The sequence below is a fragment of the Mustela nivalis genome (assembly GCF_964662115.1).
Source record: "Mustela nivalis genome assembly, chromosome: 4".
Classification (NCBI taxonomy): Eukaryota; Metazoa; Chordata; class Mammalia; order Carnivora; family Mustelidae; genus Mustela; species Mustela nivalis.
The window spans coordinates 9559835-9584328 of NC_139023.1; the positions used below are offsets into that span (position 1 = coordinate 9559835).

Sequence of the window (24494 nt, forward strand, 5' to 3'; positions counted from 1 at the left end):
GCAGAGCCAAGGCAAGGGTTTTGGGGATACTAGAATGGGAACTTGAGAAATGACTGGAAAGGATAGTTCAGTCCCGAGGAAAAGCTCACACAGGTGCAACAGGGCAAGGCAGGCAGTTCCGTGAGGCAGGTGGAGGCAACAGGCCTGTGCTTCCGGCGCTGTATTCTGAAGACTCTCTATTCCCTTACCGAGTTTGGAAATGATTTCCTAGCAAAGGGGAATACACCTTCGAGGCTTTCCACAGGGAAACGAAGGGCCGCTGAGAGCCAACAGCGCCAGACATGTTAGCATCATTACCTCAGCCATGTAGGTGGTTTCGACCTTCCTAACTCACAAAGGCAGAAACGGGCCCAGAGAGGTTTGCCAACATCCCTGAAGGAACAGAGGTAGCTGAGTGGCAGAGCTGGCATTTGAGTTTCATTGTTTGACTTCCTCGTTCCAAAGGCCAGGCATGTTACACCTCAGCACGAGGCCTCCAGAAGGGGCGGACATGTTGCTAGTGGGAAAAGTTCTCCTCTGCCGTTGCCCTCAGGCCACCCAACTTCTCCGGCTCCCTTCAAAAGGTTACCCCCCAGGGCACTTTATGTGCGAGGGGATGGGAATTTACCTAACCCCCAGTGCTGGGCCCTTGCTTATCAACAATGGCCTCACGGGGCCTGCCTCCAGGCTTTTCATCCGCGGCAGCAGGTCTGGCCCAGCAGTTCACAGGCTGAAGGGACAAACTTAATTAAATTCAAGTGAGTGTTGTTAGGAGAGCCTGTCAGGCGCAGTTGTGTGCGGCTGAATAATTGAGTTGTGCACGGTTTTTTTTTTCCCCCCTTGCCTTCTTGGTGGTAGGCTTTTTTTGGGGGTTTTGTTTTGTTTTCTTTGGGTTTCTAAAGATGACCCTGACACTTTCCATAAAGCTGTTTTCTAGTAGGAACGCCCTCCATCAAAGCGAGGCCCTTTGGTTGCCAGGCTACCGTGAGAAAAGAGAACTCCGAGGGGACAATGCCGACCTTTTCCCGGAGGATCCAGGGTCTACACTAGCTCAGGACGAAAGTGCCTCCCAGGGACCTCACAGCTAGAACCGCGCAGCGGCCCTACCTAAACGCCAGACCCGTAGACAGGAAGGCACAGCCTGGCCCGGGGGAAGCTCATCCTTGCTGCTCGAAAGCAAACCGTATCCAATTGGCAGGGAGGAAGGAAACTGGTCACTGAGGGATCCAGTCTAAAACTCTGACCTCAGATAAGCCCAGATGAAATCAGTTAAGGAGTGTTTTTCCCAGTATAGCCCTCGGGCCCGGGGGAGAAGGGTGCCTGCTTGGGAGAGGGGAGGCCGCAAAGGCTTTGCAGCCGGTTCCCTAGACATTTGGGGCCAGATCACTTACAGTCTGTGTCTGCGGTCTCCGAACCTTTGGTACCTCTGATTTTAGCCTTTAGGTGTTTATTTTAGATGATCTTTGTTTTTTCTGGCTGTTTAAATATCACCGAGCTTACCATTCAGGGGTTCATGCTTTCCCGAGGATGGTCAGAGGTCATCCTGTCTTTATAGTAATTTCCAGGTTTGGGTTTTTTGTTTTGTTTTTTATTATTTTTTAATTTATTTGCTAGAGAGGGAGCGAGTGAGTGAGAGCACAAGCAGGGGGAGGGGCGAGGAGCAGAGGGAGAAGCAGCTCACCACTACCTAAGGCTCCGCCGTGGGAGATTAGAACCCAGGCTCCTGGCATCCAAGACCTGAGCAGAAAGATGCTTAACCACCTGCGCCACCTGGGCGTCTGGTATAATAATTAATTTTCAGTTGTAATTATGCTCCAGTACAGATTTCCAGCATGCAATACAAAACAGATACAATGATGGAATGAATATTTCTTTTTTAAAGATTTTATTTATTTATTTGACAGGTCATAAGCAGGTAGAGAGGCAGGCAGAGAGGATGAAGCAGGCTCCCCGCTGAGCAGAGAGCTTGACTCAGGGCTCAATCCCAGGACCCTGGACTTGGGGCTCAATCCCAGGACCCTGGGATCAGGGCCTGAGCCAAAGGCAGAGGCTTTAACCGACTGAGCCACCCAGGTGCCCCTGGAATGAATATTTTTTAAAAAACTACTGTTGTTCTTGACGTGGGAATCACTATTTAAAAGTCCATGAAGTGGTAGAAGTTTTTAGTTTTTCATCAGTGTAAGTAGGTTTTTAGAGAGGGTTTTTGGCTTTGCAATTAGTTGACTCTCTCACTAGAGTAGACCATACTATGGTCCAGTTTTTGATGTGCTTATAAATTAAGTGCTTATTTTTCTTCTTTTTAAAATATTTTAATGTAACGGATGCGTCCATCCTGATAATGGTACAGAACTCTGAAGTTCATAAAATGTTATCTTTCACATTTCACACATTATGAAATGGAGATTGACTATCCAAAGCTATGCATTATCTGTGCCGAAACTGGGTTGTTTCTCAAAAAAGTCTCCAGATCCTTGTACTAGAGTGGGTAAAGGGGAAATTCAGGGACACAGTTTCATCCTCTGCTTTTTTCTTTTTCTTTTTCTTTTTTTTTCATGTTTTCATGGTTTCAGAAAGTTCCCCTCTTTCTTTGGACCTCTGAGGATCTTTGGGTTTTTTAGAAAAAGCTCTTGTGTAAGACATGATCTGGCCATTGTGGGCCAGAGATAAATTCCTGCATACATCTCTATGGCTTCCCCTCCTCAAGCAGAGAACATCGATGACTTTTAAATCATTTATTGCAAAAAATATCATAAAGTGATTAATTTACAATTTAGTCAGAGGTGGTTGTAGCAAAACTCCTGACAGTTATAGATGAAATAACTAAGGAATCGAATATATTAATTTAACCAAATATTAAGTGAGCACCCACATGATGTCAAACATTGTTCTGAAAGCTGGAGTTATAACAGTAAACAAAGTAAGTGCCTAACTAACTAGATTGGTGGAGATCCATTGCAAAGAAAGCATGAGGTCAGGGCTCTAAGAGGGACACAGTCATGCTCCCTGATTAGTGTTGGCACACTTTCCAAAACATCTACAAGTGATTCCGATGTTCTACCCTTGGTATTTGGAATATAACACAAAGCTTTTTCCTCACTAGGGAACTTTGCTTTGTTTAAAATGGTCTGTAGTGGCTTGGGACATAAATACAAGTACATCCTTTATAAATAGCAGCCAGAAAACACTATATTGAGAAAGCGTAGAGCCTGAAGTTTGGGTTTAAAAAGCAGCAGGTATTCTTCTGGGCAGTTTTTTCCCTGAGAAGATGTTTTGTGGAAGGTGTCAATATTGGAAACAGGGAATTTAATCTATGGGATTGGTTAAAGAGATTCAGGAAGACAGAGAAGCTGAACAGAGGTCAGTGAGGCAAAGATTAGCAAGAAGAAGTTGTTGAACCCCAGGCAGGAAGGGAAAAGGTGAAGGTCTAGGAAATGCCAGGGCCACACAGCAGAATAGGGATCCAGGATGGTAAGTCTGACAGGAGCTAGAGTCCTGAGTGGAGATGCTGCCCAAGGCAGAAAAGAAGGGGCGAATCTGCTTGTCCCATGCTCCCATCTTCCACAATCCCATGACTGCCTCTCATTACAGGCAAAAGCCCGTTAGCAAGGGAGCTCGAGAAGTGCAGGCAGCAGGAATCAGATTCCTTAGGATGCAGAGGAGAGCAGAAAAAGAGAAGAAAAGAATCGACCGAGGACTAGCACATTTATTGACTTTTCTTGGTTCAGAGTGGGTTCTGGAACCAAACTGCTTGGGCTCAAATCCTGACTTTGCTACTTATAATGTGTGTAATCTTGGGCAAGTTACTTAGTCTCACAGAGTCACATTTTCATCATCTGTAAAATGAGGTTCAAGTAGGAATGACATTATATAACTTGTAAAATGGATCTTAAATGAAATAACATATTTTAGTGTGTTATTTTTATCATTATTATTGTGTGTAAAGCATTGCATAGGTGATGAGAGAAATGTAATAAAAGCCATTCCTATTCTCAAGGTCATATAGAATTTATTCTGGGAAGGAAACACATTGATAAACAATATAAGGGATTATACCATAGAGAGGGAAGAATGAATGTTGTCTATCAACCAAGTACAGGACCATTATATTCTGCTTTCAAGTTGCAAATTAAAAGAGGTGGTATTGTGTGAAATTACTTTTAAATCCCAATAGTATGGTTAATGTTTAAATGCCCTATTTAGATTTGTGGTCAAAAGAGCAGTATGTTTTTTAAATATTTTTTGTATTATAAAAGTAACAATGTTTATTGTAGGAAATTATATTAACTATATTAAGTGACCTTTAATTGCTTATAGTTCTAGTTTTTATGAAGGTGCATGAACTTCCTGAAAAGATTCAATGTTAACCAACAATTCTATGGAATTCAATAAACATGTGATTTCTGTTATGCGCTCAATAGTTCATGAGGGAGAGGCCCCGTGGGAGTAGTCCAGAATGCAAAGTAGCAGGCTGAGACTACTTCAGCTAGCAGGAGATCAGCTAGATAGCTTATCTAAAGATTGCAAACACCTGCAAATCCATCGGCAGATCAAAGAGAAGAAGAGCAGCAATTCTGGAAACAGAAAAACAACCACTTTCTGAAAGGTAGGACCGGCAGAGACGTGAATCCAAAGCGACGGGAAGATAGACCCTGGGGGGAGGGGCCGGCTCCCGGCAAGTGGCGGAGCAACGGCGCACAAAATCAGGACTTTTAAAAGTCTGTTCCGCTGAGGGACATCGCTCCAGAGGCTAAACCGGGGCAAAGCCCACGCGGGGTCAGCGTGGCCTCAGGTCCCGCAGGGTCACAGAAGGATCGGGGATGTCTGAGTGTCGCAGAGCTTGCGGGTATTGGAACGGGAAAGCCGGCTACAGAGACAGCGCCGACAGTAAGCTCACAGTTTGGGGTTACCTTGAACCTGTCGCAGGCTCCGTGAATCAGAGCACAGCCGGAGGTCAGGCAGACGGGAGTAACTGGGCGCTGTTCTCTGAGGGCGCACTGAGGAGTGGGGCCCCGGGCTCTCGGCTCCTCCCGGCCGGAGACCAGGAGGCCGCCATTTGTTTTCCCGTCCTCCGGAACTCTACGGAAAGCGCTCAGGGAACAAAAGCTCCTGAAAGCAAACCCGAGCGGATTACTCACCCCGGCCCTTAGGGGCGGTGCAATTCCGCCTGGGGCAAAGACACTTGAGAATATATGTTTATAAAAAATAAAAAGTTAAAAAAAAAAAAAGACCTTTTAAAAACAAAAAAAAAAAAAAAGAATCACTACACCAGGCCCCTCCCCCAGAAGATCAACAAGAAATTCAGCCAAGACTAAGTTCACCTACCAAGGAGTGCAGCAGAATTCCAGAGGAGGAGAAAGCAAAGCATGGAACTCATGGCTTTCTCCCCATGATTCTTTAGTCTTCAGTTAATTTAATTTTTTTTCTTTTTCTTTTTTTTCCTCTTCTTCTGCTAAATTTTTTTTTTTTTAAAGATTTTATTTATTTATCAGAGAGAGAGGAAGGGAGAGAGCGAGCACAGGCAGACAGAATGGCAGGCAGAGGCAGAGGGAGAAGCAGGCTCCCTGCTGAGCAAGGAGCCCGATGTGGGACTCGATCCCAGGACGCTGGGATCATGACCTGAGCCGAAGGCAGCTGCCCAACCAACTGAGCCACCCAGGCGTCCCACTTCTGCTAAAATTTTTTTAACTTTTACCTTTTTCTTTTTTAACGTTTTTAACTAGTTTATCTAATATATATATTTTTCTTTTTTATACTCTTTATTCGTTTTCTTTTTTTAATTCTTTTTTTTTTCTTTTTCTTTCTTTCTGAACCTCTTTTTATTCCCTTTCTCCCCCCTCACGATTTGGGATCTCTTCGGATTTGGTTAAAGCATATTTTCCTGGGTTTGCCCCCCTTTTAGTATTTTACTTGCTCCTTCATATACTCTTATCTGGACAAAATGACAAGGCAGAAAAATTCACACAAAAAAGAACAAGAGGCAGTACCAAAGGCTAGGGACCTAATCAATACAGACACTGGTAATGTGCCAGATATACAGTTCAGGATGACAATTCTCAAGGTTCTAGCCGGGCTCAAAAAAGGCATGGAATATATTAGAGAAACCCTCTCAGGATATATAAAAGACCTTTCTGGAGAAATAGAAGAACTAAAATCTAACCAAGTTGAAATCAAAAAAAGCTATTAATGAGGTGAAATAAAAAATGGAGGCTCTCACTGCTAGGATAAATGAGGCAGAAGAAAGAATTCGTGATATAGAAGACCAAATGACAGAGAATAAAGAAACTGAGCAAAAGAGGGACAAACAGCTACTGGACCATGAGGGGAGAATTTGAGAGATAAGTGACACCATAAGATGAAACAACATTAGAATAATTGGGATTCCAGAAGAAGAAGAAAGAGAGAGGGGAGCAGAAGGTATACTGGAGAGAATTATTGGGGAGAATTTCCCCAATATGGCAAAGGGAACAAGCATCAAAATTCAGGAGATTCAGAGAACCCCCCTAAAAATAAGAATAGGCCCACACCACATCACCTAATAGTAAAACTTACAAGTCTTAGTGACAAAGAGAAAATCCTGAAAGCAGCCTGAGAAAAGAAGTCTGTAACATACAATGGTAAAAATATTAGATTGGCAGCTGACTTATCCACAGAGATCTGGCAGGCCAGAAAGAGCTGGCATGATATTTTCAGAGCACTAAAGGAGAAAAACATGCAGCCAAGAATACTATATCCAGCTAGGCTATCATTGAAAATAGAATGAGAGATTAAAAGCTTCCAGGACAAACAAAAACTGAAAGAATTTGCGAACACCAAACCAGCTCTACAGGAAATCTTGAAAGGGGTCCTCTAAGCAAAGAGAGAGCCTACAAGTGGTAGATCAGAAAGGAACAGAGACAATATACAGTAACAGTCACCTTACAGGCAATACAATGGCACGAAATTCATATCTCTCAATAGTTACCCTGAATGTTAATAGGCTAAATGCCCCAATCAAAAGACACAGGATATCAGAATGGATTAAAAAACAAAACCCATCTATATGTTGCCTCCAAGATACTCATTTTAAGCCTGAAGACACCTCCAGATTTAAAGTGAGGGGGTGGAAAAGAATTTACCATGCTAATGGACATCAGAAGAAAGCAGGAGTGGCAATCCTTAGATCAATTAGATTTTAAGCCATAGACTATAATAAGAGATGAGGAAGGACACTATATCATACTCAAAGGGTCTGTCCAACAAGAAGATCTAACAATTTTAAATATCTATGCCACCAACGTGGGAGCAGCCAACTATATAAACCAATTAATAACAAAATCAAAGAAACACATCAACAATAATACAATAATAGTAGGGGACTTTAACACTCTCCTCACGGAAATGGACAGATCATCCAAGCAAAAGATCAACAAGGAAATAAAAGCCTTAAATGACACACCGGACCAGATGGACATCACAGATATATTCAGAATATTTCATCCCAAAGCAACAGAATACACATTCTTCTCTAGTGCACATGGAACATTCTCCAGAATAGATCACATCCTCGGTCCTAAATCAGGACTCAACCGGTATCAAAGATTGGGATCATTTGTTGCATATTTTCAGACCACAATGCTCTGGAGCTAGAACTCAACCACAAGAGGAAGTTTGGAAAGAACCCAAATACATGGAGACTAAACAGCATCCTTCTAAAAAATGAATGGGTCAACCAGGAAATTAAAGAAGAACTGAAGAAAAATCATGGAAACAAATGATAATGAAAATACAACGGTTCAAAATCTGTGGGACACAACAAAGGCAGTCCTGAGAGGAAAATATATAGCAGTACCAGCCTTTCTCAAGAAACAAGAAAGGTCTCAGGTACACAACCTAACTCTACACCTAAAGGAGCTGGAGAAAGAACAAGAAAGAAACCCTAAGCCCAGCAGGAGAAGAGAAATCATAAAGATCAGAGCAGAAATCAATGAAATAGAAACAACAACAACAAAAAATAGAACAAATCAACAAAACTAGGAGCAGGTTCTTTGAAAGATTTAATAAAATTGATAAACCCCTGGCCAGACTTATCAAAAAGAAAAGAGAAAGGACCCAAATAAATAAAATCATGAATGAAAGAGGAGAGATCACAACTAACACCAAAGAAATACAAACTATTAAAAGAAGATACTATGAGCAACTCTACACCAACAAATATGACAATCTGGAAGAAATGGATGCATTCCTAGAAACATATAAATTACCACAACTGAACCAGGAAGAAATAGAGAGCCTGAACAGACCCATAACCAGTAAGGAGATTGAAACAGTCATTAAAAATCTCCAAACAAACAAAAGCCCAGGGCCAAATGGCTTCCCGGGGGAATTCTACCAAACATTTAAAGAAGAACTAATTCCTATTCTCCTGAAACTGTTCCAAAAAATAGAAATGGAAGGAAAACTTCCAAACTCATTTTATGAGGCCAGCATCACCTTGATCCCAAAACCAGACAAGGATCCCATCAAAAAAGAGAGCTATAGACCAATATCCTTGATGAACACAGATGCGAAAATTCTCACCAAAATACTAGCCAATAGGATTCAACAGTACATTAAAAGGATTATTCACCATGACCAAGTGGGATTAATTCCAAGGCTGCAAGGTTGGTTCAACATCCGCAAATCAATCAATGTGATACAACACATCAATAAAAGAAAGAACAAGAACCACATGATACTCTCAATAGATGCTGAAAAAGTATTTGCAAAGTACAGCACCCCTTCCTGATCAAAACTCTTTAAAGTGTAGGGATAGAGGGCACATACCTCAATTTTATCAAAGTCATTTATGAAAAACCCACTGCAAATATCATTCTCAATGGAGAAAAACTGAAAGCTTTTCCACTAAGGTCAGGAACACGGCAGGGATGTCCATTATTACCACTGCTATTCAACATAGTACTAGAAGTCCTAGCCTCAGCAGTCAGATAACAAAAGGAAATTAAAGGCATCCAAATCGGCAAAGAAGAAGTCAAACTATCACTCTTCACAGATGATATGATACTATATGTGGAAAACCCAAAAGACTCCACTCCAAAACTGCTAGAACTTGTACAGGAATTCAGTACAGTGTCAGGATATAAAATCAATGCACAGAAATCAGTTGCATTTCTCTACACCAACAACAAGACAGAAGAAAGAGAAATTAAGGAGTCAATCCCATTTACAATTGCACCCAAAACCATAAGATACCTAGGAATAAACCTAACCAAATAGGCTAAGAACCTCTACTCAGAAAATTATAAAGTACTCATGAAAGAAATTGAGGAAGACACAAAGAAATGGAAAAATGTTCCATGTTCCTGGATTGGAAGAATAAATATTGTGAATATGTCTATGCTACCTATAGCAATCTACACATTTAATGCAATTCCTATCAAAGTACTATCCATCTTTTTCAAAGAAATGGAACAAATAATTCTAAAATTTATATGGAACCAGAAAACACCTCGAATAGCCAAAGGGATATTGAAAAAGAAAGCCAAAGTTGGTGGCATCACAATTCTGGACTTCAAGCTCTCTTACAAAGCTGTCATCATCAAGACAGCATGGTACTGGCACAAAAACAGACACATAGATCAATGTAACAGAATAGAGAGCCCAGAAATAGACCCTCAACTCTATGGTCAACTAATCTTCGACAAAGCAGGAAAATTGTCCAATGGAAAAAAGACAGCGTCTTCAATAAATGGTGTTGGGAAAATTGGACAGCCACATGCAGAAAAATGAAATTGGACCATTTCCTTACACCACACACAAAAATAGACTCAAAATGGATGAAGGACCTCAATGTGAGAAAGGAATCCATCAAAACCCTTGAGGAGAACACAGGCAGCAACTTCTTCGACCTCAGCCACAGCAACATCTTCCTAGGAACATTGCCAAAGGCAAGGGAAGCAAGGGCAAAAATGAACTACTGGGATTTTATCAAGATCAAAAGCTTTTGCACAGCAAAGGAAACAGTTAACAAAACCAAAAGACAACTGACAGAATGGGGGTAGATATTGCAAATGACATATCAGATAAGGACTAGTGTCCTAAATCTATAAAGAACTTAGCAAACTCAACCCCCCAAGACAAATAATCCAATCAAGAAATGGGCAGAGGACATGAACAGACATTTCTGCAAAGAAGACATCCAGATGGCCAACAGACAAATGAAAAAGTGCTCCATATCACTTGGCATCAGGGAAATGCAAATCAAAACCACAATGAGATATCACCTCACACCACTCAGAATGACTAAAATCAACAAGTCAGGAAATGACAGATGCTGGTGAGGATATGGAGAAAGGGGAACCCTCCTACACTGTTGGTGGGAATGCACACTGGTGCAACCACTCTGGAAAACAGCATGGAGGTTCCTCAAAATGTTGAAAATAAAACTGCCCTATGACCCAGCAATTGCACTAATGGGTATTTACCCTGAAGATACAAACGTAGTGATCCGAAGGGGCACGTGCACCCAAATGTTTATAGCAGCAATGTCCACAATAGCCAAACTATGGAAAGAACCTAGATGTCCATCAACAGATGAATGGATCAAGAAGAAGTGGTATATATACACAATGGAATACTATGCAGCCATCAAAAGAAATGAAATCTTGCCATTTGCGACAATGTGGATGCAACTAGAGCATATCATGCTTAGCGAAATAAGTCAAGTGGAGAAAGACAACTATCATATGATCTCCCTGATATTAGGACGTAGTGATGCAACATGGGGGCTTAAGTGGGTAGTAGAATAAATGAAACAAGATGGGATTGGGAGGGAGACAAACCATAAGTGACTCTTAAACTCACAAAACAAACAGGGTTGCTGGGGGAAGGGGGTTAGGAGAAGAGGAGTGGGGCTATGGACATTGGGGAGGGTATGTGCTTTGGTGAGTGCTGTGTAGTATGTAAACCTGGTGATTCACAGACCTGTACCCCTGGGGATAATAATATATGTTTATAAAAAATTAAAAATTAAAAATTAAAAAAAATAGTTCATGAGGGACCTTATCAGGAGTATTGTATAAAATGAGGGCTAGAGGAAACAGAGTTAATATCATCACAGAAATAAATATAATGTAATTTAAATACGGCCATTGCCACAGGAGAAGTACAAACAATATGGATTGGGAATTTAAAGAAGGGAGAAACCACATCCAATTTAGGAGGCAGAAGGTTTCAATTATGAAAAGTCATTTGAGATAAACTTTGAAGACCTGTAGACTTTTGACAAAGTCAGTTACACCTGTTAGTTTCATCTGCTCCAAAACGATTTTCTGTCTTCTGGTATCATCACTTTGATATTCCTCCAGGCATAATCCATCTTCCACCCTTAGGCTCTGTGGTTTGGGTCAGGTTGACCCCATTTTTGTTACATGGTTTGCATGTGACCCAAATCTGACCAGTCAGGTAATAGTTATACCTTGAAGATATAAGACCCAGTGAAAAGGAGTTTTTTCTTTTAGGGCTGCTGAACTTGGAGCTAAAGGAGTTTCCTACATGGAGAGATCTTGAAAACAAGCTGAAGCCAATGCAAAGGAAAGCAGAGGTGAGAGGAGAAGCAAGTATGAGATGAAGCAGGGTGGGAGGGGGTAGAGATAGAACGAGAGTGAATCTCACATCCTGATAACATTGTTTAAGCCTCCAATAGTTTCTGAAACTGACATCAAGACTTTTCAGCTACCCAGCCAATAAACTGTCTTCTTGCTTATGCTTTCTTGTATTAGGTCTTAGTTATTTCATAAAGAAAGAATCCTAATAGGCAGAAATGGAAGCCAGGGAACTGTAGTAGGTATGAACCACATAAGCAAAGGCAGGAAAGTGGCAAAGACTGGGAGTATGATCAGGGAAAGCAATTGTCTGAACTGAAGGGAGTGTGTGACATAGACACAAGCTCACACCAATATATGTAAATAATGGAGAAGCAGTGGGGAAAGAAACTTGAGAAAATATACTAGATTTTGCATGGAAAGCTGAGTATACCCTTAATTGTCTAGGCAATCACCATCTGAAGAAATATAATGTGAACAGTATGCATAATTTTAAATTTTTATTTATCCTTAATAAAGGTAAAATTAATTTTAATAATGTTCTCTAACCTAATACATCTGTAATATTACCAATTCAGCATTTAATCTGTATAAAAATTAGTATAAAGATATTTTGCTTATTTTTTTTGTACTGTTTTCAAAACCCAGTGTGCATTTTACACTTCCAGCTGGTCTCACTTCTTAATAACCACATTTCAAGGGCTCAATAACCACAGCTGTTTAGTAGCTACTGTATTAAACTGCAGAGGTATTCGTAATGCAGACATACAGAGATTTTTTGAGTAGCCTATCATTATGAGGGGTGTGTTTCAAGAAGTTTAATCTGTCACGATTTTCAAAATTATTAGGGAAGGGAAGTAGGAAGCTATTCATTGAATTATGTAAATGTTCCAGGCAATAAAGAAAGCTCGAACTAGAATAATAAAAACTGGAATTAAATGGAGCTCTATTAAAGACTCCAGAGGTAAAAACGCATAGAATTTGACAGAGATTTGATATGAGGGTGATGGAGATAAAAATAGAAGAGATTACAATGATTTAATTTTCCCATCAAGAAAGACCAGGAATACATCAGTAGTAAAGTTGATGACTTCTACCTTGTAGATGTTTCAGGGAGTTGTAGGACATCTAAGTAATATTGATCACTAGGTAATTAAAGAGGTGTGTCTATGGCTCAGGATATGGGGGTAAGAGAAAAGATTGGAGAGAAATGTATATGACTTTTGAGGTCATGGGAGATGACCTAATTAATGAAATGAGATAAGGGGGAGTGTTGAGCAGCTTCATGTGAAGCAGAGACCAATAAAGATGAGATCATGACAAACTTTTGTAGAGAAGAACCAAGTACACAGTCATTCTATGTCCTTGGCAAAACATGAAACATTCCTTGCTTCAACTTTCTCATCTGTACAGAGATGGTGGATGTCTTCACCTCTGAAGTGCCTCCTAGTGCCGACGTCTTCTAGTGTGATCACCCCAGACCAGGTCAGTAGGAGCTCCTAGGCAGAAAGGGATTAAGATTTTAAAACATTATGAAATGAGGGAATGATAATGAAGGGAGAATAAATATGAATATGGTGTTAAAATATCTACTCGGTAACTAGAAAGAGAAACCTCCTCAAGGGAACGATTCTGTCTCTTCAGTTGGAAAAGAGCTGAACCTGTTTATAGGCAGAAAGTAGGAAACTTGCAGGGGACCTGGGTGGCTCAGTGTGGGTTAAAGCCTCTGCCTTCGGCTCAGATCATGATCCTGGGGTCCTGGGATCGAGCCCCACATCTGGCTCTCTGCTCAGCGGAGAGTCTGCTTCCTCCTCTCTCTCTCTTCCTGCCTCTCTGCCTACTTGTGATCTCTGTCTGTCAAATAAATAAATAAAAATAAATAAAAATCTTTAAAAATTTAGGAAACTTACAGAAGGGAGATCTAAAGGTAACCTGGTGTGGAGCCACAGCGCGTTCAGATATAGATTCTTCTAGCATTTACTCTATGTCTGCTCTATTTTAAGCATCATGTGTGATGTTCTTGTAAAGGACATTTAATTCTTACCACAGGTCTGTGAGAGCAGAATTATTGCATCTTTTACAAAGGGAGTTGTGGTATTGTTGCTAAGACCATGAGTTTCAAAGGCAGATGGTCTGGGCTCAAGCCACAGCACCATACTTGCTTAGCTATGAAAACTTGGACAAGCTTCTTTTCCTTTACCCTTTTGTTTTTTGTCTGTTTGTTTTTGACATACCAATTTCATGGGATTTTTAAAAATAGCATATTTGGAATACTTAGTGCCTGATACATGTAAGTATTCTACAGCAATAGTTCTCAGTTAGGGACAATTTTGCTCCCCACAGAACATTTGGCAATGGCTGGAGTCCTATTTGATGATCATGGCTGGTGCCTGCTACTGGATTCCAGTGGGTAGAGGCCAGAGATGCTGCTAAATAATGTACAATGGACATGCACAATTTTCACAACAAAGAATCATCTTGCACATATGTTAACAGTGCCAAGGTTGAGAAGCCCCCTTCTACAGGAATTAGCTATTATTAGTAATCCTTCATAGGGGCAGAGAAGCTAAATAACATAGCCAAGATAACATAGGAAGTGACTGAACCAGTCTTTGAACCTCTTTTTTTCTCATTCCAAGTTTGAGTCCAATTCAGGTGCACATCTCGCTATATCATGACTGCCACTTAAAAGTAAGGTTACGCCTAACCCCTTGATTTCTAACACCATCCTCCAATAAAAGGAGCCAAGGTCATGTCTAGAATGGGAAATATACAAGATGATCTTACAGCATCTTGTAGTGCCATAATGAAAGAAAAACAAGCCAAGAAAAACAGATACCCATGATAAGAGTGTGTCACTGGGTCACAGAAACCAACGGAAAGAACTCCCAATGGCCAAAGATGAGATAATTTGAGCAATAACACAATATAGTGTTTGGTCATCATCCAAAATAGAAAGTCAGTGCCCACAATTCCATATTGTTATAAATAAATGATCGAACGTATGAAATAATGGGAGAAATAGCCTAATCTCCCATGCAGAAGAATTCCAAGTAATTTACATAGTTACTCTAAACTCAAAAAAGAAGAGAGTAGGGCAATAGCTCCCTGCTTCTTAAGTGTACACTAGATCTAGTGACTTCTTTCAAAAAAAAAATAATTTCACAGGAAAGAAAACTGAAAACACTACCTCACTCAGGTGATCAAGGTTAACGTCAATAATAAATTCATGTTGATAGTATATACTCTTGATTGATATGATGAAAATGATTTTTATCTTTGTGGTCTTTCTCCCCACAATGTATAACTTGTGTAATTATTAGAAAAATATCAGATTTCATTTGAGAGACATTTTTCCAAATGATCAGTACTCCCTAAAACTGCCGTCAAAAACAAGAAAAGTCTAAAAAAACTGACACAGCTACAGGGAAACCAAGCAAACATAGCAACTAATGTGGTATCCTGAATGAGACCCTAGAACAGAAAAGGGACATCAGGTACAAACAACAAAAAAATCTGAATGAAGTACAGATTTTAGTTAATAATATATCAGTCTCGGCTCATCTATTGTGACAACTGTACCATACTAAGGTAAGATGTTAACAACCGTGGAAACTAGATGTGGAGCTTATGGGAATTCTCCACAACTGTTCTATAAATCACAAACTATTCTAAAATAAAACGTTTTTTAAAAACAGCAAATTTGCATGATTCCCCTTGAAATGGAGGGCTGACCTTTACTTGTCCTTCTCACAGACAAAAGGTAAGGTCAAGTACTGCTTTTGAGGAGGAGAGATGAAGCTGTGGAAGAAGGGATGCCTTTGAGATTCTCAACAAAGTCAGTATCAAGTGAGATATTATGAGGTATTACACAGTTGGAGGAAATTGTGTTCTTGAAGATAGTGTAAAAGATCTGAAGTAATAAATTCAATAGGGATTTTATAGTGAATTTCAGTAAGTTCATTATATAAATTATTCTAAATCATCCATGTGAAGAAAAATACATTTACTGTATTTAAATGTACACAAAACAAAATCTATTGAGTGATTATTTAAAATAAATACAATATTCAAGTTGTTCAGATAGTGAGAGAAACCGTATATACAACTCATGTGCACCGATAGGAATCCTTTGTTACATGACCAAGGTCTCTAACAACGTGCTACTGAAAACCTGTTTAGCAGATAATGTTCTTTATTCAATATCTATTTTTTTGTTGTTGTTACTGAAAGTTCCCAATTTTGTTGAGAGGCAGTTGACCCCCCCCTAAAATAATGCAATGTCCCAGACATCCTGGAAGCTAGAGATGGCTATGTGACACAGCTGTGACCAGTGAGTATTTGTCAGTTTTGGCGAAGACTTTGCGTTCTTAATTATGGATACCCACATTTCTTCACTTTTTTTTTTTCCTCTTCCTCTCTGTAACATCAGTTCTATGCCTAGAGTGCACCAGGATTTTTGTGATCAGGAGTCCATAAGAAGGAGAAGGAAGAGGGCACGGTAGAAAGATGGACAGCCAGATCCTTGGTCTTATTTTTAAGTACCTACTCTAGCCAGAAGAGACCTCCGTCAGACCTCTGGTTGTCTGGGGGCAAATGGTGTCACTCTTAGATGAGTTTCTGTCCTATGAAGTCAAAACCATTCCTTACTGATACAGTTCCCTAAACTGATTGTCCAATTTCAGGAAAAACTCTCCAACATGGGTGAAGGAGGGAGGGGGTATTAATTTAGCACATCAGATTGGCTCATAATCCAGCAGTCTATGGGATGTCTCTACGGAGACAGAGCATCCTAATAGCTGTAACAGGTTTTTATATAACCAGTTTTCTTTCTTGATCTACATGAATCTGATGCATAACAAAATGGTGTCCTCTCTACCTGTGTTTCCTTGTTTTCACTAAGCCTGTCTTCCAGTACCCAGTGAGTACCCAGGGTTTACGTGGAAGGCATTTTCTTAGAACTTTACAATCTGTTACATATCGGTCTAAGGTAGTACATTTTGAAATGTACAGTTGAGGGGAATTCCCCATGACTGATTACATGAGCAAAGAGGTGGAGTTGCTGTCTTTCCCAGAAGTGTCATGGCAGAGCGTAGTGGGTTGATTTGTGACATTTTTGTGAGCGGACCACGGAACAGGCATGATCGGTACCTCCGAGTTAAAAGAGAAGTGTTTGTATTATTGGTTGCATGCACAGACAGCCTCCCTTTAAAAATTGCATTGCAGTGTTGAGGTACAATTTGGTGGTGATTTGTAAGGGATTGGATACCACAAGTTTAAGAGGGAAATTTTGGGAGGGAAAGAAGTAGATTCTATAAATAAAAATCTAAAAGATATATTTCTGATGATTTATCTTAAGAGGATTTTATCTTTTCCTATATTTTCTTTATATTTTAATCTGAAAATATTTAATTCATTCCTTTATATTTTTATTGCTTTTACAGTCAAGAAAGTATGTATGTTGGGATGCCTGGGTGGCTCAGTCATTAAGCCTCTACCTTAGGTTCCTGTCATTGGCATCTGGTTCCTGGCTCAGCGGGGAGCCTGCCTCTCTCTCTCCCACTCCCCCTGCTTGTGTTCCCTCTCTCTCTGTGCTTCTGTCTGTCAAATAAATAAGTAACATCTTTAAAAAGAGAGAGAGGAAATGTGTATGTCTTACAGTAATACTATTTACTTGTTTCAACCTACAAATGAAATTTTTCTTTTTGTTATAAAGAATGAACCTCCAGTGTAGCCTATCTTTAGATTAAAAATAAAACCTTTTTCCTGAACATTGTAGTGGAATGGATTATTATTAATCCACTGAGAGAAAGATGTTTGAAAAAAAAAAAGGCTAAAGGGATCTTTGAAATGCTGGAATAAAACTTTCTTTGCAGCTGTTTTGGAAGATGCTGGAAGCTAGGAAAAGGTGAAGAGAATAGCATAGAATTTTCTTCCATTCATGGACCAACGTAAGTCTAGCATTTTCCCAGATGTCAAAGGACAAACTGACCCAGTTGTTTAACACTATTTTCAGAAACTTCACAACCAGAGCTAGAAATAAAAGAGAAGCATTGAACTACATCCATGAGTGCCAAAACAAAACAAAAAGTCCTATATTAACGAAGATGGTTTATTAAGCACATATGACTAATGGTCGTATGACTTGAATGGAAATGACTGGAGGAGTATTAAAGTAAGAAATAACTTTTCCCAATTCTGATAACCCCAGAAGCAGGGATTTTCTCACATGAGAAGCTTAAGCATTTTTAGTTGCTTGAATAAACAGGGCTGAAATAAATAAATGGTTGATTGGACACAAGATCCTCTATAGGTGAAGTAGTAAGAGCAAGTGCAAAAGGTCTGGCAACATCCACGTTAACCACGAGCCTTTTCTCCTTTCCCCCCATCCAAAATCAGCAGAACAATATGGATTCTATTACTGCTTCTGGGAAAAACAATTGGTTCCAGGAGGTCATGGCAAGCAGAGATGCCCAAAGTGGCATTCACTCCCTGCCTACTTGGCCCACTCGGTAAGAAGTAGGGTTCTTCTTTGGCTGGCTCTGAGCAAATGTACGTATGCCAGGCAAAGAATGGTGGTCCTCTGCCAGCTCATTCCTGGCTACTACTTGCTATCTTTGGCTTCACATACTTCCTATTTCTCCCCAGGCCACTGTACCTCTGACTAGCAAAGTATGATTACAGTAAATCTCAACTTTTCATATTTATGTGTTTTTATGCTAGAAAGGTTTGAACAGAGAGACTCCTACAGTCTTGGACAGTTCCCTATCAGCTTCTCATCGTAGACAACAAGAGAATTTCCTTTGCCACAGGTGTGCCTGAGGAGACAGAAAAAAAATCATCAGGCACATAGTTATTTTAGTACAAAGGAAGGGGACTTCTCTGAAGCATCAGAACTTACTAGGAGAAACAGGAATACATTTGGAAACTTTTTGTGACTCAGTAAGATTAAAAAAAAAACACTACATTTATGTAACTTAAAATGGTCACTGATAAAAAGAGACCCATCTAAGTACAACTCAACTGTAATTTGAAGACAATTTTTTAAAAATGGTTGTCAGGAGTTCCTATGAGGCTCAGTTAGTTAGGCATCTGCCTTCAGCTCGGCTCATGATCCCAGAGTCCTAGGATTGAGCCTTGTGTTGGGCTCCCCGAATAGCAGGGAGTCTGTTTCTCCCTCTTGCTCTGCTACTCCCCCTACCTGTGCGCTCTCTCTCTCTCTGTCAAATAAATAAATAAATAAATAAATAAATAAATAAAATCTTCACACACAAAAAAATCTGGTGCCAAAAGCAATGAGATGGCAAATAAAGGTTTATTTATTATAGCAAATTGAATTTTTAAAAAGTTTGACATGTCCAATAAACTCTCCTAGAGCCTAAATAAAGAAAAATAGACATAAAAGTGATGAAATGAAAGATGAGGTATAGAGAAAAGTAAGAAATTTGTTATACATATGATAGAGACGTCAGAAAGAACTAATGATAAGAAAAAAAAATTTTTAAGATTTTATTTATTTATTTGACAGAAATCAGAAGTAGGCAGAGAGGCAGGCAGAGAGAGGGGAAGCAGGCTTCCGCTGAGCGGAGAGGCAGATGTAGGGCTCCATCCCAGAACCCGGAGAGCGTGACCTGAGCCGAAGACAGAGGCTTACCCCACTGAGCCACACAGGCACCCCAATAAGGAAAATGTTAAAGAGCTGAATAAAGTCTTGAGTCTGAAACTAAAATGGGCTCACTGAATACAAGCTCACTGAATAAATAAAAATGGAAACTAATAGCTTAGGCATAAAGAAAATGAATTCAGTTACTTCTAACTAATTTTTGAATAAAAGAGAAAAAATTCCAGATTGTCTAGATAGAGACACACAGAAAATAAGAACAATAAAAATTCAATCTACCAAAACTACGGTAAAGGGCCAAAGCCATTGTAGATAAAGTGATAGCCTACATATTTCTATTACTAAATACAAATGAATGAAAATAAATGATTTAAAAAACCTCAAAACTTTTGAAAATGTGTAGTCAAATTTAAGGAAATCAGGGAAAAAAACTAATACTAAAGGTAAATTAAATAATTAGAAATTTAAAATTTATAGGTATTCATAAAACTATAAACTGACTTTTTGAAAAACATTAAAAATATGTAATGTACTAGTAAATCTAAATAAAAAGAATTAACATTAATATGATCTATACAAAATTTAAAATAAACTTATTAACTGTGTTAATGTTAAACATCTTAATTATGTATAATATTTTATGCAACATTAATTATAAGATCAATTCTAAAAAATTTTAAAACCTCAAAAGACTAATATCTAGAGAAGTAATTAAACATTGTGGGTTTTTTTAAAGGCTCTTGTCCTGATAGTTTTACAAGTGAATTCTTCTTAAACTTTCAGGGAAGAATTAATATGAAGAGCCTAGGAAAGAAGGAAAATTTTCTAATTCAGCTAATATAAGCCTAATAGCTAAATCTTACAAAATTCAAAAAGTTGTAGTTCTATCTCCATTATGACAATGCAAGCATTCATAGATATTAGTGAGTTTAATACAACATGGTTTTAATATAATAACATACCATGATCAAATAGGAACTAAGCCAAAAAATAAGATTGTTTAAAGGTCAGGAGATTTATGAAGCAGTGTACAGCAACCATAGGCCAAGGAAGAATATCTATGATAAATATTTGTTGGGTGTTTGGTGTGGGAAGAGGGGAATAAATGACTCTCATTACCTTACTTGCTACTCCTTTTAGAATGCTGAACCAATTGAGATGCAGACAAAGGACTTAAGCTGATAGAAATTAACAGATCAACTTTACAACTACCAGCCATTAGAAAAACACAATGAAAATAAAAGACCTCACTCACAATGTCAACAAAATCATAAACTAACTATAGATAAATTCAAGAAGTAAAGAGCAGTAGTGATAACAAAATTTATGAAAATTTACAAAGGTCCTGGAAAAGACCTAAATGGAAAGACATATCACATTCATGGAAGGGAAGGGAGGACTTAATTTTATAAAGATACAGTTCTTCTCAAGGTAAGTTCCATTTCTAATTCCAGTGTTATTTTTCTTTTTTCCGTTCTGTCCTCCTTTTCTTACCTCTCCTCCATTTTCTTCCCCCTTGTTTGCTACTTTGCTTTTTTAAAACTTGAGGAACTTAGAAAGTTTTAGGCAAAAACAAAATAAAACCAAACCCTGAGATATTATAATACTATAGTTATTAAAATTGTTAGGTTTTATGTGTGTGTATATGTGACTATATAATGTTGTTATGTTACGTACAGCATTACATTATCACTATGTTGCCATGATAAATGAAAATCCTTTTGGGTCCTGGACCCAGTGTGTGTGTGTGTGTGTGTGTGTGTGTGCATATGTAGGCTTCTCTGTACCAACAAATAGTTCTTAGACATCAGCAGGGTGTTTGAGAATTCAACTCAATTCTGACAGTATCCACCAGAGATGGCCTCCGATTCCACAGGTAAAGGGTTCAGTCCCACAGAATAGCCGTCCACTTCAGATGCCGATCCAATCCCCGGTTGTTACCCATATTCCTGTCAATTGGCTATAAATCAGAGTTTTTCACTACCCCCTCCTTGGATTCAATTAATTTTCCAGAACCGTTCACAGGACTCTGAAACTTGTTTACATGCTGGATTACTGATTTATTGCAAAGGATATTAAAGGTCACAGATCAGCAGAAAGATGAAGAGATACATACAGAAAGGTCCTGAACAAAAGACCTTCTGTCCTCTTGGAGTTTAGGGACTTCAACTACCTCTGTTTTAAGCCCAAACTTTCCAGCTGATGAAATCCTTCTTCCTAGCTTATCTCTTAACTCAGGCAAAAGACCCTGCAGGCAAAACATCCTCAGAAGGGAACCAAAACTACCTCCTCAAGTTAAAGACTGCCCTGAGTCAGCAAGACCTGTGTGACTGACCCCAACACAATGGTCAGTTTGACCTTTGCTGCCCACCTGCACGTACCCCCCAACCTGTGTCCTGTATAAACCTGGAAGTATTTTCAGCACTTTGGAGACAGTCTGAAACACTAATTGGCTGTCTTTCTGGTGTTGGCCTCATTAAACTAAATTTCTTTCACCTTTCACCATCACTCGTTTCTCTGCCTTTGGATTTTATCAGCAGTGAGTCACCGAACGTGGTCTGTTTGGGACCCCAGAGGCAGGTGATCTCACTTCCCTGCCCCCTGGCTACGCAGTGGCACCTGAAAGCATTCTGGTTCACCAATCCTGTAGAATCCTCTATGAAACCCCTCCTTTTGGGTTTTTATGGAAGCTACATTACATAGGCATGATTGATTAAGTTATTGGCCATTGGGGATGGATTCAACCTCCAGCCCTCTTCCTTCCCAGGAAATCAAGGGGTGGGATTGAAATTTCCAACCCCCTCTTCTATGGTGCTTACCCATGGCCACAGCCCCCAGCCTCAGAGGTTTTCCAGAAGTCAACTTCATTGATGTGTATAATAAGGGACTTCTAGGGCTCTAAAGTATGTTTAGGAATTGAGGACAGGACACCAAATATTATAACAAAAGATGCTTCCACTGCTCTCATGGATCAGGAAATTCCAAGGTATTTAAGAACTGTGAGCCAAGAACTATGGATGAAGACCAAATACACATGACAAATATATTTTGGTCACCTGAAGGACCAAATATATATATTTCTTATGGATCACAATATCACAAGTATAAATAATCTTCATATTTTAATTATAGTAGCATTATAATATTTAGGATATATGTATATGCTAATATACTTTGTTACATATATGTGTATAGTTGTGTATATATATATAAATATGTTGTATATTACATATATAAATAGATAAAAGTAATAGTATAACACAAATTTCACACAGTAAAATGGGTAAATGAATTTAATTTGAAGTCAAGTCAACTAGCCAGGATAAAGACTTCATATCAGGTTCTTCCTGCATGGAGATAGGGTTTAGAAAGAATTACAAGCCTAATAGGGTAGTGGGTAGGGTTACCATCCAGTCCAAAAAGAACAGGGGGGAAGTAAGTTTGGGCTGAAATGAAATCCTAACCTTTTTCATGGTTTTCCTGAGAACTCAGTTTACTGAAATACAGATGTCGCGTACCTAGTTAATGGTCAGTCAGCAAATTGAGACTCTAGTTTTCACGTTTATAAGGATTTTGTTATATTTTGTTTCATTTTCACCAAGCTCAGTGAGTATGAAAAAGTTATAATCCCAGAGCATTTGTTAAAATACCACGCTAGAATGTTTAATGCAATAGTTGTTTCAGAAAGCTTCTTACGATGGCTCATCTTTTATACATAGCTTTTTGGTAACAACGGGCTTTCTCTGTCTTGTTAAAATAAGGTTTCCGTTTTGAAGTCACTGACACTTATGGGAAAATATTTGGCAAGAGGCACGTATGTAATGTAATGAACTAAATGTATGATATTCTTTAAGAACGAACTACAGTACTTGAAGAACTGGGGTTTAGAATATGTCACTGAATTGGGCCTTGATGGGTCTTCTATGGAAAACATTTTCAAGGATGAATTCATTTCAGTGATAAGTGGATTTTTTGTGTTTAAATGTTGATTATCTGTCAGTGATGTTTTCAGCTTGTCTTTGTCTTAGGAAATGGAGTTTTGTGAATGCGCTTCCTTCACTTTGTGCACATATTGCAAAGGAACAGTGAGGAGTACCTTGATAGTCTATGTGATCACGATTCAAAGTGAAAATCGTTACATGTGAACAGACCCTGTTATGGAGGTTCTGTTCTTCCCCCAAAAGAATTGCTTTGCACCTGGGTTTCTGATCTGGAACTAATTCCTTCCTCTGACTGCAATTTTAAGTGCCCTTCCTCTACCCCAAGGATGAAGAGGCTACAGGGTAGAATGCTGTAGGGCTAAGCAATTGGGAATTTCTCCCAGAATAAATACAGTACATTACCGGCATTTCTGAAGTCTGTAAGATGGAGAAAACTTCTGGAACTCTAGAGAAATGATTTTAAAGGTAACTGTGATCATTTGCTACTGCAATGATTTTTTTCAATAAAGAGGTTCAATATCTAGAGGTTCAATAAAGAGGTCATTGCAATGACCTCTTTCAATAAAGAGGTTCTTGATAGAGGAAAGCAACTGATCTCTTTGAAATTGAAACAGAACAAAATCAGCTTGATTCACACAAATAATCAACTAAGCTTAAACAATGCAGGGAAGTAAGTCTAGACCCAATTAGATGTAAGGCAACTGTTCTCTTTGCCACTCCAAAGATTCTCACCAATTCCTTGGTGTAAAGTAAGTGTGGTTTATACTAGAATTTCACGGTATACCTTGTCTTTGTTTCTATTAGACTTACCATGTGGTCAAATACATGAGAACTCTTCATCCATGGTATAGGTATGATTTTTCTCACCAATTTTTTTTTTTTTTAATTTTGTGAAGTCTTAACTAAGTGAACCTTCTTATTGCTATATATATATATGGGTGGACACCATTGCCCTGTTATAACCTTATGCCTAGAATGGACAGATGTAGGTTTATCATGTATGATTTTGCAACAATTGGGGTGTTCAAGCAGTCTTACTTCTCTTTCTTTTATATAAATTTAATTAAAACATCTTTAAATCCCCAGATCTCTCCACTGGCAAAAAATTCAATCTCAGTTACCTGGTCTCATCTGTGGGATTTCACAGTCACCGAAATACAGAGACCAGCCTCACTAGGTTTGGGTGGCACAGGTTACCTTCCAGATCCCCTATGTGGGCCTTTGTGGTGTGGTGGGGAGCACAGGTGCCTGGGTTTCATCTTTCCCAGGCCCCGTGACAGCTCTTTCCTTCCAACACTTTGCTGTCTCCATGGACCTTGGCTTCCCAGGTCTTCTGGGAACGTAGATGTCCAAAATCTCTGTCTCTGTCTCACC

At 39.2% G+C, this 24494-nt stretch overlaps 1 long non-coding RNA gene across 4 annotated transcripts; it reads left to right on the forward strand.

Moving 5' to 3' along the window:
- Positions 1–1000: 1000 nt before the first annotated feature.
- LOC309863015 lies at positions 1001–17323 on the forward strand. Of its 4 annotated transcripts, none has more exons than XR_014310850.1 (7): positions 1001–1247; positions 4412–4582; positions 11475–11557; positions 12972–13043; positions 15315–15891; positions 16462–16479; positions 17003–17323. It is a non-coding gene; the product is annotated as an uncharacterized lncRNA (long non-coding RNA). The 4 variants fall into 4 exon arrangements; XR_014310851.1 differs by having other exon boundaries at positions 15315–15396; positions 15792–16479; XR_014310849.1 differs by having other exon boundaries at positions 15315–16479.
- The last annotated feature ends 7171 nt before the right edge of the window (positions 17324–24494 follow it).